Source organism: Gekko japonicus, unplaced genomic scaffold (genome assembly GCF_001447785.1).
Source record: "Gekko japonicus isolate JY-2015 unplaced genomic scaffold, Gekko_japonicus_V1.1 scaffold219, whole genome shotgun sequence".
Lineage (NCBI taxonomy): Eukaryota > Metazoa > Chordata > Lepidosauria > Squamata > Gekkonidae > Gekko > Gekko japonicus.
The window spans coordinates 694,876-701,096 of NW_015165241.1; the positions used below are offsets into that span (position 1 = coordinate 694,876).

General features: G+C 45.9%; 1 protein-coding gene across 1 annotated transcript in view; it reads left to right on the forward strand.

Moving 5' to 3' along the window:
* The window catches only part of TNS1 (tensin 1), a 432,414-nt gene that overhangs the window by 671 nt on the left and 425,522 nt on the right, over nt 1–6,221 (forward strand). The gene's annotated exons all lie outside the window — the stretch shown is intronic.

Below are 6,221 nucleotides of genomic sequence, written 5' to 3' on the forward strand. Positions count from 1 at the left end.
AACAGCTGAAAACTCAAGTTTCTTCTGTAGCATGTAGCTTTTACCAGCTTTGGTTGATAATGCCAACTATGATTTTTCCTTGAAAAGTGTGATTTGGCCATAGTGATCCGTGTTCTGATCACATCTAGGCTAGTTTAATGTACTTTACATTGGGCTGACTTTGAAAACTGCAAAAGAGGACTGCCACTGTGGAGCACGTTCCTTTCATGCTAGGTGCCTTTTGGCTCCTTCAAAGACACTGGTATTCCACCAGCAAAAGGAACTAGTACCAGAGATGGTCGATGGGTTGCGTTGATGACTGTTTCAAGCCGTTTGCATCACGGCAAAATGAATTATCTGTGCACCGGGGATGCTTACTCTGGGGAAAGTGGGTGGTGGTTCCCTCTAAGCAGCGGGACCAAGTATTAGAGGCTCTGCATGAATGCCACCCCGGCATCGTGCGTATGAAGGGACTGGCCAGAAGGTATTTCTGGTGGCCAAGAATTGACGCAGACAGAGTCCTGGGTCCAGAAATGTGAGGAATGCCAGTTGTCCCGACCTGATCCCCCACAGGCACCGGTAGCTCAGTTGGAAAAGTGTCACCGCCCCTGGTCTAGGATGCATGTAGATTTTGTGGGCCCCTTTCAGGGCCAAGTTTTCCTCATTATAGTGTTAGTGAGGTCCCGGGCGGAGGCCATTATGAACGGTCTTCCATACAAAAAGTCGTGAAACTTTTTTACACCGGTCCTTCTGCCCCTACTTCGGCTTTCTGTCTCTAAAATCATATACAGTTTTCATTGCTCCCGCACCTGCTTCTGCTGCAGAGTCCTCATCCGTTCCCAAGGCAGCTGAGTCACTTGACTTAGTTTCTTCCTCTTTAGATTCTTCCCCCGATCCCAGCTGGCGCTTCAAGAATTCCTTGGCTTTGAAGATGGAGTCTATCTTCTCCCTTCTATCATTGATTTTAAAGATGACACCTTCAGGAATTGCCCACCTGTACTGTATACCGTTTGTTTGAAGAAAAGTAATTAACTCCTTGTGGCTCTTTCTCTTCTGACGAATTTCAAATGGAATGTCTTTTAAACTCTTTTAAAAGAAATAGATAATTGTATTCCCAAATTTCAGTGGAGTTGCTGAAGTTGCCTTTAATATAGCATCTCTGGTCTGTCTTCTTGCAAATCTCACCACAATCTCTCCAGGCAGGCTATTTTTTTAAATATAATTGGCGTAAGCCCTATAAGCTGTCTCCATATCTTTTATTATTTCCTCCGCTGGCAAGCCTATCACTGGAGCAATAATCTCACCCAGAGTCTTCTTCAAATCTTCTTTTTTTCCTCAGGAACCCCCTGGAACCTGAGAATCATATTAGCCTTTTCCATTTGCAGCTGCAACAAACAATTTTCTTGAAGATTTTGTTTCGTTTCCACTTCACCCATTCTTTTCTTCATCTTCTTGCTTGAGGTGTCTATCTCTGTAACTTTTTCAGCCACCAGCTCCACTTCTTTTTCCGTTTCTGCCAGCTGGTGCTGTTGTGAAGTGAAGTTTTGATTTAACGAGGTCAGTTGGTGGTTAATACCATCGAGCTGATCCATCACTGGCTTGAGCATATCCGCTAACAGCTTCATGATGTCAGCTCCCTCTTCCGGCCTCGGACTCTGACTACCAGGCTTAGCTTTAAACTTTCCTTGGGATGCCGCCATTTTTCAACTTTGTTTACACTTTCAAACCACTTCTCCTGGACTTGAAGCACTTCTCAATTTGCTATTTGCACTCAAGTAAGTCTCTCAAAATACACACACTGTCTGTTTCCTCCCACTCCCCCTTCGCTGCGTTTATCTGTCCTTGCGCTTCAGAGGCGTCACTCTTTGTGCTCCGCTTTTCTCACGGGGGTGTGTGTGCCGTTTATCAAAGTTCGTTTACTTAGAACTCACGTTCATTGTTGGTCACATTCCTGACCTCGCTCACATCAATCGTTGTTCCACTCAGTCTCCCCCGCTTGTCCCTGTCGGGTTAGCTTGTGCCCTAAGGCCACTCATCAGTAGGACCGTCAGAGCAGAGAGAAGCTTCGATGCTCCGGCAGCAAGCCGTCGAAGATGCTATCCCTCAAACCTCTCTGGCCTGGAGCCTTTCACAAAGGCTCCGCAGGAGTGCCACTTGAGGTGGCACCCCTCCATGCCGATGGTGAGCTAATCGCCTCCCCAAGCTCTGTGGAGAGCGACTGCCATCGCCAATCCATAGACTGGAAGTCATCACATCACCTTCTTTAGGCACCTGTCCAGGATTTCTGTAGACCAACCTGGCTTAGCTGATGAGAAGAAATAGATGCTTTGTGCATATTGGTTGCCCTGTATCTCTCCCAGTGGCTCCATGTAGGTGTTAAACAGCATGGGAGACAAGATGGACGCTAGAGGACTCTATATCATACTTACCAGAGGGTTGAACAGCAGCCCCCCAACGCTAGCTTCTGTAATTGGTTAGACAAATATGAACAGAAGCTCTGAAGCAGAGTGCCCCCCACTCCCAACTTAGGTCCCGGTCACACGAAGAATTAGGTATCCAGAGGGGACGGATTAAGGGCGGATCAAACCGGCCCTATCAGATGCCAACATCTGGCAAGCGTTGCGCACTCGCCCGTAACCTGTCGCATCCGGCCGAAAATGCGGATCGAAAAGGTAGTAGGGAAAATTGAGTATGTACCGGCAGATCCGCAGCAATGGCGGGCGTGGGATCGCCGATGCGCCGCCAGCCCATCGCATCCTGCAGCCATCCACAACCCATGCATGTGGACTAACGCGGGATCGCCATGTTGCCTCGCTGGGACTGTGCCGTTGCCTCCCCAGTGTGATCGGGTGCCGATGGAGGGAGAACAGAGCCGCGGGGGAGCGTAAGATCATGCTCCCGTGCTTCTTTTAGCTCCGCATCTATTATGCCTCCCTTCCATGATGGATTTTCCCGCTCGTGTGACCGGAACCTTAGTCATCCTCTCCAGAAGGATACCATAGATTATGGTATCAAAAGCATCCAAATGGTCCAGAAGAATCATCAGGGATGCAGTTCACCTGCCACTCTCCCAATGAAGGCTGTTACGTCCTCAACCCAGGCCAGAATCCAGATTGCAATGCATTGAATTCCCTTGCTGATGCATTGAAGAAGTAGGAGCCAAGTATCAGGAAAGCTAGATGGCTTGGGCAGAGCTCTTTACAGAGCAATCCTAGAACAGATCATGGACTTGTACTGCCATTTTCTAGAACTATATAACTTTCAAAATTAAGAAAAGAATTAAAACCAGTGTGGGTTAATAAATCTGGACTCTAAAGTCCTCCACGCTTTGGTTTATGCTGCAAATAAAGGCAAGGCCACAAGGACAGATTCTTTAATATATGTATATGTTCCAATTTAATCCATACATTTTTTTTGTCTTAAACTTCAAGATACTTAGTACTGCTACATTTTTAGAAAACTTACCCAGAGAGCTAAGATTTAAATCCTGGGCACAGTTACTTAAGATTGTCCCACTGATTTTAGTGTGATTTTTGAGTAAATTTGCGAGTCTAATTTTTTCTGTTCCATTTTGTACTTCTAATATTCTGTGACTTGCAGGGAACCTGGTGCAAAGCCAACATGTTAAGTGTGTATTCCTTACGAGGGCAGTTACTTGCGTTGCTTTTGTTTGATTCAGCAGCTCACCCTTGCAAAACTTATGCTTGTTGCCTGCCACACTGTTTGGCTAACCATAGCACAGGGATAAACATTTTATAGTGTTTTTAGATTAAACGTCTGCGAACAGAGGGAAACTAAAGAGTTTTAAGATTTAAAAACTGGAGGAAATGCAGATCAGATCAGATATTGATAGCCAACTTCCAGAACAGTACATTTGACGAGTCTGGGCTTGGCTGCATTTTTGTCCCAAGCTTCTCAGCGGAAAAGGACAGAGAAGGGTGAGGAGATCCCAAGAACCCCAGCTCTTATTCCCCGCCTGCTAGTAGATGTGCCAGGTTTTCTCTGCTGTTCAAATCTTGGCCTAAAAATGCAAAGGTAACATATCCTGTACACTGAGCCCCTGCTCCTGTAACCTTTCCTTGCTAAGAACAATGGCTGTCCTGTGTATCAAAGTAACAGATGCTGTTTCTGGCAAGGGCTTCAGCTGCCAATGTAAACTGCTCTGGGGTGATTGAACTTGACCCAACCTAGAGCTTTGCTGGCAGTGCACCAAAAGTTTGAGCTGGGTGGTGGTGGTGAAGAAAAGGAATAATACTTCATAGTGCACAGATTTATAAATGTAGCCTCCTAAAGTGTTAAGACACTGGTGGAAATGCAGATCTACTCAGGTATTATTGTGGACTGGTCTCAAAAGGGCCATATACCAATCTGGGGTGGATCAGTATGGAAGGGGGGGGGGGGGATGCACTTACTTGGGTTCAAGATGGAGTTGGTCCCTATCGACTTGTTGCTGTATCATCATAACTATAATAGAAGTCAGTGTCTTATATGGACCATGTCCCCGGGGAAGAGTTACATGGCAATAGAGGTTTTTTCCATGAAAACAAAATTGTAGTGTGAACTATTGCAAATGTAGTAAGAAATGATGTACAGAATTGTGAGGGGTCCCATTATGTTCACTTAGCTATCATCATCTGATCCCTAAACACATAATGTGAACAAAGCCCTTATTGTGTATCAAAAACGTAGTTTGATTTTGATTTTTTTTTAAGGGCTGGGTTAGCAGAGGGCTGATGCAGCTAGAAAAATTACTGGTTTAAATGTCCCCTCTACCACAAATTCACAAAGTGGCTTTAGGTAATCATTTATCTTACTTGCAGCTCTCTACCTGCAAAGTGAGGATACACATAATGGCCTTCCTCACAAGACTGTTGTAGACATTGTTGAAATAATAATAGTAATTGTGAAATGCTTTGGAAATTGAAAATGTGCAATAATCAGACTGGGATTTGTTAACTGTAGGCTCTGTTTGATTTGTTTTAATGAAGGTAAAGTTTGCTTTGAACTTAATAAATTGAGCAGTTAAGTGCTTTGGAATTTAAGATTTATTTACTGCTGATCTACTGCATTTACTGCCCAAGATCACTAGCATTAAAAAAAGAAAGAATTTGCAAATAAATACGCTTACGTTAGGGTGGACAACTTGTTCATTAATGAGAGGCCTCCCTAGAAATCCATCAGGAGCCAGACAGTGATAAGTATTTGAACTTGCATGTTGTATTATAATTATATTATTTACTAGGAATAAGGCCCATTGTGGAAATACATACAACGAGCTCTAGAAAGAGGCTCTGGGTGGGTGCCCTGGTCTTTGGCATTCAGCGCCAATTTGCTGTGGTGACCTCAGCAGGGTATAATGACACAGAGCTTACCGTTTCCTTCAGGGGAACTGATCTCTGCCATCTGAAGAGCAGTTGTAATTCTGAGTGATCTCCAGCCCTCCCCTGGAGATTGGCAACAGTTGTTCCCCAGGAGGAAATGGCTGGTTTGGAGGGTGGAGTCTATGACATTGTACCTGTCTGATGTCCCACCCCTCCTCAAACCCCACCCTCTCCAGGCTCCACCCCTCAAATCTCCAGGAATTTCCCAGCCTGGAGTTGGCAACCCTATCTCCTTCCCAGCCAACCATCAACCTACCTTTATCTCCCCTTCTGACTTCAGTTTTCCTTCTCCTCCCCCCTCCCTTCTGGATAGCAGTTGTATTTCTAAGTGATCTCCAACCCTCACCTGGAGATTGGCAGCAATGGTTCCCCAAAAGGAAATGGGTGGTTTGGAGGATGGAGTCTATGGCACTGTACCTATCTGAGGTCCCACCCCCTTCTCAAACCCCACCCTCTCCAGGCTCCACCCCTCAAATCTCCAGGAATTTCCCAGCCTGGAGTTGGCAACCCTATCTCCTTCCCAGCCAACCATCAACCTACCTTTATCTCCCCTTCTGACTTCAGCTTTCCATTTCCTCCCCCTCCCTTCTGGATAGCAGTTGTATTTCTAAGTGATCTCTGGCCCTCCCCTGGAGATTGGCAGCAATGGTTCCCCAGGAGGAAATGGCTGGTTTGGAGGGTGGAGTCTATGGCACCTGTCTGAGGTCCCACCCCTCTGAGGTCCCACCCCTCCTCAAACCTCACCCTGTCTCGGCTCCACCCCTCAAATCTCCAGGAATTTCCATACCTAAAGTTGGCAACTTTATCTCCTCCCCTCTCAGCAGCCTCTTCCTAGGCAAAGTTCTGTCTTTCTCGTTAGTG